General features: G+C 47.4%; 1 long non-coding RNA gene across 1 annotated transcript; it reads left to right on the top strand.

Annotated features, from left to right (window-relative positions):
• The first annotated feature begins 1,590 nt into the window (after window positions 1–1,590).
• On the top strand, window positions 1,591–10,139 carry LOC102012807. Its single transcript, XR_262112.1, has 3 exons — window positions 1,591–1,675; window positions 6,997–7,047; window positions 10,007–10,139. It is a non-coding gene; the product is annotated as an uncharacterized LOC102012807 (long non-coding RNA).
• Window positions 10,140–11,095: the final 956 nt, after the last annotated feature.

The following is an 11,095-nucleotide window of genomic DNA, read 5'->3' as shown; positions in this document are numbered from 1 at the left end:
TTTTAGCCACAGTGTGTCCCTTCCTTGATGCTCTACAATGACAAAATAAAAACCTACCTCGGAATTGTGCAAGATGTGTATGTGTGTACATACATGTGCATTTGCATGAGCTGCATGCCTGTGCAAACATGCGTGAGTTTTCATGTGTGCTTGTGTGCACATAAGTGCCCCCCCGTGTGTGTGTGTGTGTGTGTGTGTGTGTGTGTGTGTGTGTGTGTTGGGAGTCAGCCAACAGTGAGCTCTAGCAAAAATGAAAGATATTAATACCATTTTTCTGGGACATTATTAAGGTCCTTCCACCCTCAGCAGGAACTCAGAAGAGCCCCTGCACCCCAGCGATCCAAAGAGCTTCACAGATGTTCTAATCCAACCACTTCTTTCTGTCTGCAAGGACACTGATACCCGAGTGCAGTGGGCCAGGATTCAAGAGAATCCCATTTCAGTCTGACTTCTGCTGATGTAAGAGTTCAAGAAGGCCACCTACCTTCCCTCAGGCCTCTGTGGATTAAGATAATGATACACCATTGCTCCTCTTGGTGGTCTAGGACTCTGACCCCAGCACAGTCCTCTGTCACCCAATCTGTCCCCAGACAGATTCCTGTGGGCAAACTTGACCCCAGAACCCTCAGATTGGTTCAGAACGCAGGAGAATACCCCTCTGGCACTGAAATGTCAGGCAGGGAGGGGGTCTCAGAGATGCCTGCAGAGGCAGCTCTCCTCTTCTTGGTTCCACCAGGTTCCTTCTGAAGAGTCCAGCGAGCCAGCTGCCTGGCCCGTCACTCTTCACTGTTCAGAGTGTCAGTGGAACTGGTCTGCCTTGTCAAGCACTGCTCTTGCAGAAAAGTAGCATGACGTTATTGCCCGCAAAACAATCATGTCTATTGCTCCTGGTGGTAGTGACAGCAAGTACACAAGATGATGTCACTTTGGAGCTGCACAACAATTTTGCAACATTTTACTGGCATGCAACACATAAATCAAGCACATAGCTCATGTATGCAGCTTGATGAGTTTCAACAAAATGAACTCTCCCATGAAACCAGCACCCACTTTGACACAGAACAGTGGCCACCCCTCAAGAAGCCACCTCTTGTCCCCCCAGTCCCTACACATCACCCAGGCCACCATTTTCTCAACGTCTGGCATCACAGTGTAGTTTTGTCTGTTTTTGAGCCCTGTATCAAAGTAATCATTTAATATATATCTTTTGAGCCTGATTCTTAGGTTCAATGTTATCTTGGTAAACTGGTCCTCACTGTGTGTAATTACACATGTCATTCTGGTTGCTGACATGTGTCTATTGGAAGAATAGAGCCTACTTACTGACATTTATGGATCTTTCCTACTACCCAGAGACATGTGGGCTATTTCAGCTTCCAGCTGTGGGAATGCAGACTGCTTGCTGGTACGTGCCTTTTGGTAAGCACAAGTTCCTGTTTCTGCTGGAGTGTGTGCTTCTCAGTGTAGTAGATACTGCCATGCAACTTCCCAAGGGTGTGCCTTCACCAGATACAACATTTTGAACATTCTCTGACTCATTAGCCTTCAGTATCTTGTAACTACTGACTCCAGGTCCTTTGGTTTTCAGAACCCACCGAAGTCCTAACCTCCTGTAGCTCCTATGCACTAGCTGTTCACTTGGCTGTCGCAATGCTTTCAACTCATCTTCACACAGGTAAGTCTTCTTTCTTTCGGCTTCACGTAGACAGTCTCTCTCAAGCAGAGGCCATGACTGTTTCTCTCCACTTTTTCCACACGGTCTAGCCTGGGCTTAGAAAATCTTTAGCCCTAAGCAAATTTACTGCTGTCACAATAGTCTTTAAGTCTGTCTTTTCAAAATTCTATGATTCTGGGAAGTCAGACTTCCTGCCTCTGTCCAGTGTGCTGATCCAAATGTGTTCCCATGATCCGCCCACCGCATCCCAGCTGGCACGCTGGTTTCCCCAGGTCCCCAGCTGCAAACATGTGTGGTCCCTGTTCTCTACTGAATGGCCAAGAGAGGGCACTGTGGGAACACATCCAGAGAGGGAGGAGGCGGTAGAGTTCCCATGACACAGAGAGCTGGAAGGGATTTTTTAAAAATCCATCTAGACCCAAACTTTCATTTTACAGATGAGCAAACAGACACCCAGACAGGAAACAGGGCTTGCCCAAGGTCACATAGCTACTTCGGGGCAGGCAGAGATGATTGTTTGCCCGCAGGCATTCACTCTGCCGAGAAGTTGCCCAGAACCAGGTAAGACAGCTACCCTGGTTCTGTGGCCTTTGCAAGCCCCACACTGCCCTGAGTTTCTTCACCCTCTGTCCTCTTCCATGACAGAAAGGCTTGAGATGCTGGAGGTAGGACAAAGCACACACTGCCACTGGGGTCTACCTTTGAGAAAGTATCTCACTTTCTTGAAAATAGCTACAGTTACACAAAACTTTCTAGGTGCCACATACTGTGCCTCATGCATTACATGTACTATCAGAAGTGGTTTTAAGATTCAGATATTACCTCTCCTCCGGGATCTTTTCCTGACCTTCTCGCTGAGAGAGGTCAGGAAGAGACCTCTCTTCTTCTATTTCCTGCCATACCAGGCAGTTTATATTCCTCACAACCATTAAAATTATTTTTACAACCATTTTGCTTATATACTTGTTTACTTATCCATTGCTTTCTTCAACTCCTCTTTTCCTCCCAATATATTCCAAGCTCAACGCAAAAGACTCTTTAGTTAAAGAGACCTGGGGTCAAATCTTAGCTCATCCTTTTCCAGTACTGGGGCCCTGAAACTGTGAGGCTATTTCTCCCATTGCAGAATGGGGATTTCTGCTGGGCCAAAGTTGTTTATCCCTTTGGTTTCTGCCTACCAAATCTAAGGGAGTCTGACAAGATGGTCTGAGGAGAGGCAGAATTGTGCTTAACATGTGCAAGGCCTTGGGTTTAATCCCCAGCACACTCCCCCCCCCACCCCCGACAGAATTTGGTCAAAGGAGAACACATTGGCAGGACCCAACTATGAGGCCATAACTGGGCACATGGTTTTCCGGACCCAAATGAAATTGAAAGAAGGGTAGGGAAGGAAATTTGAACCCAGAAGGTCAGTTGGAGGATTCACACTGTTAATCATTATGTTTCATACTTTTCTGAACCCTAGGTAGGTCTGTCCTTTCAGGGTCTCTGGTCCACTGGCAATGGACCAATTATTGAAGGTAGGCTTCAATTACCTTACTCCAGTATTTCTCAAACTCAGTGTTATTCACCATTTTACAGTTGAAGCAGTTGAGGCCCAAAGAAATTAAATTACTTGTACATAGCTGAGCAGTGTTGGAAACCATCTGACTCCAAAACCCAAGTGTGTTCCATTCTGGTTTTCTTTGTGCCTGGAGCAGCCATTCCCGTTCTCACTGACAGCCACTGGACTCTAGCCAGTAAATACCAGTGTGCTGCCAATGAGTCTTCCAACGCAACCTGAAAGACCCACAGAACAGACACGTGGCACACCTCTGTACCCCAGGATATGTTTATGTGTCTACTTCTTAGCACCTCCTGGAATATTTTTCTATCCCCATGTTAAATTCCAAGGTTTGGGTTCCCCCTTTTTTGCTGTTGCTCTCAAACATGTTTGTGAACCTATACCCCAGAAAATCTTTACCCTTGTCACTAAGAATGATAGATGATGTGGTAGCTTTTTACTTCCCACCCACACTAGGCAAACAGATCACCACTGGGCAGGGTCTCTTTCCCCACACCTCTTAGAAGGTCACTGCTGCTAACTGAATTGTGATGATTTGTCTTGTGTATCTCCTCACCCCTCTAATTGATCAACTCTTAAGGAAAATGCACCATCATATTCACCTAACAAATCTGGTATAAAACTGGCACTTACAGGTATTATGTATATATTTATTGAATGGATAGGTGGATGATGGATGGATGGTTAAGTGGATAGATGGGTGGGTAGATGGATGGATAGGTGGATGGATGATTGGATGGGTCAATCTCCCAGTAATTCTCAGCGCAACCATTTCTTAGCACAATCCCAATCCAAGCCTCGTTTACTCCTACTCAGATAGCCTCTTAAAGCTCTCTTCATCTTCGCTCTGGCCTTCCCAAACTCTTTTATTTGCACAACCTCTAGAGAAATCTTTGTAAAGATGCAGGCTTGCCCAGTCTCTGCCTAAAACATGCCAATGGCTTCCTGCTGGCTTTAGAATAAAATCCAAATCCCTTCTCAGGGCTTGTGGGGCCCGGCAAGCTGTGGTGTCTGCTGCGTGCTCCAGACTCATTCCATGGCAGCTTCCTCCTCCCCAGTGATGTCTGAGCACTCAGGCCATCTTTCATTTTCTAGAACAAGCCCAGTTCTTTCCTGCCTCAGGGCTGTGTCTGAACTTGATGTTCTCTTTGCTTGGACTGAAATCCTGACTCTTTGCATAGATCACTCTTCCTGAAGGTCTTAGCATTAAAATAAATTTTGGGGGAAATTCCCCCATCTAAATTATAACCCTCACATTTTCCATATAGCACATAATGTATTTCTCTACATTCATTATTTGCAGGATTATTGGTTAATGTCTACCTTCCCAGCTAATCTGTAAACTCTAAGAGGGCTGGGAGAGAAGGGACAATGATTGTCTTACTTACTGATGTGCTCATAGTGTTTAACAGATAGTAAAAACAGTACTTAAAAATATTCTTGGTAGGTGGTTGAAGGGAGGGGGGAGGCATGGGATATGTCCTCACATTTCATCAGATAAAATACACTTAGGGGACTGCTGAGGGCACCAGCCAGGTCTCTTTCCTTTCATCATGTCACAGATAAATAAACTGAGGCACAGAACCATGGAACCTGAGGGCTTTGGAGTTGGATGGAATCTCTTTAATCATTAAGACCTCTCCCGAAGAGCAGCATTACCAGGGACGTGTCCAGTGCACACATTCTCATGTCCTTGCAGACCCAGTGAGACTCTAGCATGGGGCCCAGACCTCTGAATTTTCTTATGCTTTCCAGGTAATTTGAACAAGTGCTAAAATTTGAGGACAGCTGCTGTGGCAAAACTGGAGTTCACTTATGGGTAGAATAAATTAAACAGGTCATTTCTACAGGCTGCTGAGGCTATCACGGGAAGTGGAAGATGCAAAAGTCACTCCCACAACAGAAAGGAAGACGCTGTCTCTGAGCACAAGAGTGTGTGCCCACAGATCAACAGCACAGAATAGCCGGAGTTTTATTCACTTGCTACGCAGTGTGGTCTGCAGATCCACAGCATTGGCTTTCTCAGGGCATGTATTGGAAATGAAGAATCTCAGGTTACACTCCACAACAACTGAATCAGAACCTGCATTTTGGTGATTCCGGGGGTGACGCATGTATTAAAATTTGCACGTCCAACTCAGTGGGCATTGTGAACAGGGACAAGGTGGTATAGGTCCTGCTCCTTAGAAGCATTGCATTGAGATGCTTGTGGGAAAAGTGCACGCATATGTGGGGCTAGACTAAGGGATTTGGGACACAGAGTTGAGAATCAGAATAGTTCTATGTGGCACCTGTTACCTGTCTATCTATCCACCACCTCTTCTGTCTTGCTGTCTCTGCTTCCCCCCTCAACATTCCCCTCTACCTCTTAGCAGATAAGACAGAGAATCCTGAAGTTAGATCTGCCTTGATCCAGCCTTGCAACTTCTTGCTATGTGATCTTTGAGCTGAGGCCTGACATCGACTTCATGGAGTTGTCATGGAGATTAAACGAGTTAGTGTTTCCTAAAACACCTTGCCCAGAGCGTCACAATCTTGGATCCATATCAGCATTACCTGAGGAGTTTATAAGAAGTACTGATGGCGGATCACCCAGACCAATTAAATAAGGATCTCTGGGTGGATCTGGATGCAGCCCAGCATTCACATTAAAACAGATCAACATCAACCTGTGCTGTCTTTCTACTGAGCAGCCAGGTCAGATAGCCGCGGACCTAAAGCCAGTGCAGGCACATAGCAAATGCTGTGCTAGCTATTGCTATTCACACTGTGTGCCCTCCCTCATGCACATGCCAGCCTGTCTCCTGCCTGCTCCAGCACTACCCTTTGCCTTAGATGACCTTCTCCTCCCATACAGTCTGGCAAACAATTCTCTGCTATGATTCTGCAAGTGGCTCATCACCTTCATGCAGCCCTTCCTGATTCTTCCAAACAGAATTGACCACCTTCTCCTTTGGGTTCCCAATGACAAAAATATACACTTTACCTTTTACAAATTACTGACTGTATCCTGAACATTGTGGTGGATAGTGTTCACATTTTCTTTTTCTACTTCTCACAAGCACCCTGTAAGGTAGGTGGCACCAAAACACCAACTGGATAGATGAGATAAGGGTTCATAAAGATGGAATGATGTGTCTGAGATCACCTAACTGTTGGGTAGGGAGGTGATATTTGCGTTCAGATTCAGTTGCTCCAGAGCCTGGCTCTACCCACTACACCACACTACCCACCCCCTGTCTGCCTGCCTGCCTCCTGCCGCCTAGTATAGCACTTACGATTCTCAAGGACAAGGACTGTCTGTAATTTGTCATTGTATTTCTAGCACCTGGGACATAGCAGACACATAATAATGATTTGATTAATTGCCTGTCAGGAGAGGGTGATATATAATCACCACCTACTGTGTGCCAGGCAATCTACTTACCACTGTCCCAGTGCTGGGGACAAGAAAGCATAGAGCTCAAACTCAAGAACACTGGTAGCAGTTTCCTTGGGGTCAAAGACTGCCCAAAGGACCCCAGCACTGGTGACCTCTGGCAAATCGTGTCACCTCTCTAAGCTTCCACTCCTCATCTGGAAGTGAGGGCAGTGCAAGGATTGCCATGGAGGATTGAGTTATACGCAAACGATACCCCAGACAGTGCCAGTATACAACAGGGGCTCAATAAATGTGAGCTACTGTTGGCACCTCATTTTGTCCTCATAGTACCCATTGGCCTGGATGCCATTACTGTGTTTTTATTTTCCATTCTAGCAGAGGAAACTGGTCCCCAGAAGTTGTCACTTGCTGGAAGATGCCAAATGAGTAAGTAGCATGGCAGAGACCAGTATCCAGGTCCGTCTGAATGAGGGCCTAAGCTTCTGTCTCTTCAGATTCTCTCAGGCAGGCAAAGTAGTTCAGTGACCTTCTTTCCTCCCCCGAAGAAGACTTTGAGTGGGGGCCAAGGATGGAAGGGCTGGCTGGAAGGAAGAGGCTACCTCGGGCATCCGGGCTAAGAGGGAATGTCCATCCTCTCCCATACCCTGCATCTGTGTAGATGCCCAGGAGAGCTGGCTGGCTGCTACTGCACTGGTGCAGGACCCTATGGCCTGGAGAGATGATAGCCTGAATTCTACGGGAAGTGATGGAAAAAGAGTGGGGGGCGTGCGATGGGGAGGGCAGTGACAGCACAGGGTGATTGTCAGGAGCAGAAAGAAAGGTATTTGGGACTGTGCGGGGCAGGGAGCTAGGGGGCTGAGGAAGGCCTTGTGGCGTTGAGCTGATCTCTCCCCCGGTGGAAGAGCTGTTGCCATGACAACACAGACAGCCAGATCGATGCTTGGTGTTGGATAGAGCTCTCAGTCACTGCCAGCTCCCTTTCCTCTCTCCCCTGAAGCGGGAGAATGCAAGAGAGGAGAAGGGCACACAGGGATCAGTCCACACTCCCTAGAGCTGTCTGGAGTGATGGCGGGGGTCCTCACGACCCCCCCATTGATGTTTTTCACATCCTGCCCAAGACTGGGCCGCAGTGGGGATAACAGGAAATCCTCTGCCTCCCCTAGGTCCTTCAGCTTAGGAAAGATGTGATTAGGGAGGACAGCTTTTGCTGGAGAGCTGGGGAACCCCCTGGGTGTTGTCACCAAGGTTCAAGGGTAGAGGAGTCAAGTGTCCCCTCCCTTCCTGAGGTCATGCAATGAGAGCCCCAAGGAGATCATCACAAAGCTTGGGGCCAGATTCCTTCTAGGCCTCCTTTTCACCAGGTGGGAAACTGCAGCAAGGAAGAGGTGTTCTCTGGAGTTCCTTCCAGCTGCAAAGGCAATGACTTCCCCCAACAGCCTTACAATGGGGCCACTTTTTGATGTAATAGCGAGGGTATGACCACACGGAATCCCCTCTTGCCTCAAACACCTCCCCACTGGCCATTAAAGACAATCCAAAATTCCGTGTGAGGGCTATTTGTTTGAGCCTCTTGTACAAATGCAAATGTCCAAGGGCAGGACAATGTGTTGATATCTTACTCAGCAACAGGCTGGGGGCTCCACAGTTCGCAGCCCTGGGGTGGAATGTGACTCCTACATTGACTGACTCTTTAATCCTGGCCTTTTTTCCTCCTGTAAAGAGTAGGGTTTAGAAGAATATTAATATGGTGGGGTACTCTAGGCATTAAATAAGATAGCAAAAATTAAAAAAATAAAAATATATTCAAAAACAGAAGTCATTATATAAACATTTAAAGCTATTATCACTTACATCTGAATGACCAAGCAGTGGCCCTAACAGAAAAGAGGTTGGGAGAGCACCCTGAGATGGGACAAACCTAGAGGCCCTCCTGGGTGCCAGGCATGCTGCTAACATTATGCAATTTGTGTTCCTCAGTCACCCGGGAGGGCATATCATGCCCGAAGAAACAGTCTCGGAGAGGCTGAATTTTTTTTTTTTGCCAGTGTTGCACTGAAAGCTAGGAAACCAGCTGAAATTCAAACGCAGGTCTCTCTGACTCTTAAATCTTAATTGAAGGTGTAGTTGTAGAGCATAGTTTCCTGTCCAAGGAGGGTCAAACTTGGGACTGTTTTGGCATAAAGATGGAAGAGAGTTTTTTGGCTTTGGTCTCTTTGGAGTGTCCTAGGGTTTGAATGCAGGGCCTTCACTCAGAGATAAATCTCCAGACCTTCTTTATTTTGCATTTTGAAGAGGGGTCTAGCTAAATCACTAAATTACCTATGCAGGGTAATTTACTAAATTACTAAAGCCCTATGCAGGGCTTGAATTTGTGATCCTTCTGCTTCTGTCTCCCAAATTACTGGGATTATAGGCATGAACCACCACGCCTGGCTTTGTAAGAGGTTTTGTCTAGGAAGGCAGGTTGGGGACAGCCCGGAGATCAATTTTACCCACCTCCCTTGTGGGGGGTGCAGAGGAGAAATTCTCAGTGAACTGAAGTCCGAGAGAAAGGGTCTGTCAGAGGTGAACAGGATGTCAACACTTTGCTGTTGATCTTTGCTAACCCTAATTTAAGGAAGGGCAGTGAAGACTGGTGAAGTCTCCTGGTTCCAAAGTAACGACCTTCTCTTTGCTCTGGTACATGGAGTTTCTCCAAAGGTCCCACTAGGATGGTCAGAAGCAGGTGCCCCTTAGTCACTGCCAACATGTCCCAGAGTCTGGCCTCCTTAAAGTGCTAGAGGGAAGCATTTCAGAGCCAGAGGTGATCCGGCCCAGAGCTGGGGCTTTTCCATGGGAGAAGGACAAGGTGCTTCTCAGCTGAGTAGGCACTGGTTGAACAGAATGAATCCCATGAGTGCCAGAGTACCCAGGAGATTTCCAGAAACTCAAGGCTGCCAAATGCTTGGCTTCCAGACTAGAAGGGTTGCAGTGTGCGGGAGGCTGTTGGTGGGCGTTGGCTCTGGAGGGAGGGAGAATGGGGTCTGGGGAGAGGGCTGGCAGCGAGGAGGCCGTGAGCGCTGATAAATAGCAGCCCTGCCAACACCAGCCTTCTGCTGTCTGCTTTGGTTTGAAAATTAATGTTGTTTTTTTTTTTTTTTTAAAGAAATCAGTTTTACGCTTACTTTGAAAGTGAACAAATGTGTGTGTACATGTAGGGTAAACGTGCCTTTGAGGAGCAATCCTGGGGCCTGTTCCTGGTTCATCCCCTTGTTGGCTGTACCACTCCCCAATATTAGTGTCTCCCCTTGAGAAATGGGCAGAGGCAGCATCTGTCTTGGAGGACTGTAGGGACTGAATGAGATGATGTATGAATGGTAGCTTAAAGGACTTTTCCTTTGTACAGATGAGAACATATCAGCCTCACTTTCCACATGAGCCGACTGAGGCTTAGAGCAAAATTCAGTTACCCAAGAGAAGAATGTAAGATCGGGGGTTTCTGCTTTCCAAATAATGTTCCTAGAGAAGCACAGGACTGAGGGCAAGTGGCCCTGCCTGCCATCTCCACTGCTGCCACTTGGGGAGAGAGACTTCACCTCTCTGAGTCTCAGTGTCCTCAGTAAAGTAAGGCCTGGATGAGCCTAACAATGTAAGGTGCACAATCTGTATTGAAATGGATTATTCTGAAAGCCAGGAAGGAGTCCTGGCCACTAGGTGCACCTCTGCCTCTCCTTACTGTGTGGCCCTGGGCAAGTCACAGACTCTCTGGGCTTTGGAGCCTAAGAATTCCCAGGGGAACTTTGAACATAAGGATGACTCTGTAGAGTCTGACTCCCGCTGTGTGCCTGACTCAGTTAACCTGGCATGGGATCGCACATCTGATTCTTTCAAGCCCTCCAGGTATACCAGATGCATAATCAGGGTTGAGTGACAATAGTGGTTATCATAGAGTGCTTCTTGGATCTGCAGCGTCATCACCCCTTGTTAGAAATGCAAAGATCTTGGGCTACCCATGGATCTAAAGACTGAAATGTCAAGATTGAATTAAACCATCTGTTTTTCAATATCCCTATGACTCTGGCATGTGTTCAGTTTGAGGGACCCCGGGTGACAGGATGCAGCCCTAAGATCCTATACTTTTAAAGTCAAGTACATGAGAGGAGCAAGACGAAAGAACAAGATAAGAGCAGAAGCTGGTCACTGTAGCGCATGCCTGTATGTTAGCACTCTGGAACCTGAAGGAGGAGGTGCAAAAGTTTGAGCCCCCCTGCCTCGTAGGTGCCTGGAAGGAGCGGCCCAGACGCATGGGGAGCCATGAGCGGGGAGCGCTGGTCTTCCAGCTGGCTTGCTCCCTGCCTCGTAGGCACCTGGAAGGAGGGCCCCCAGTACAGGGGTAGCCACGTGGCAGCTAGTGCCATTGCTCACCGGTCCGAGGCTGGCCGCCGCTGCTCAATTGAGAACTGCCATGTTGCAGAGAAACAATGACACAATTGGC

Source organism: Chinchilla lanigera, unplaced genomic scaffold, assembly GCF_000276665.1.
Source record: "Chinchilla lanigera isolate Chin_1 unplaced genomic scaffold, ChiLan1.0 scaffold00041, whole genome shotgun sequence".
In the NCBI taxonomy this organism is placed as follows: domain Eukaryota; kingdom Metazoa; phylum Chordata; class Mammalia; order Rodentia; family Chinchillidae; genus Chinchilla; species Chinchilla lanigera.
The sequence above is the reverse complement of the archived record's forward strand: the minus strand, read 5'-3'. Positions and strand labels throughout refer to the sequence as shown.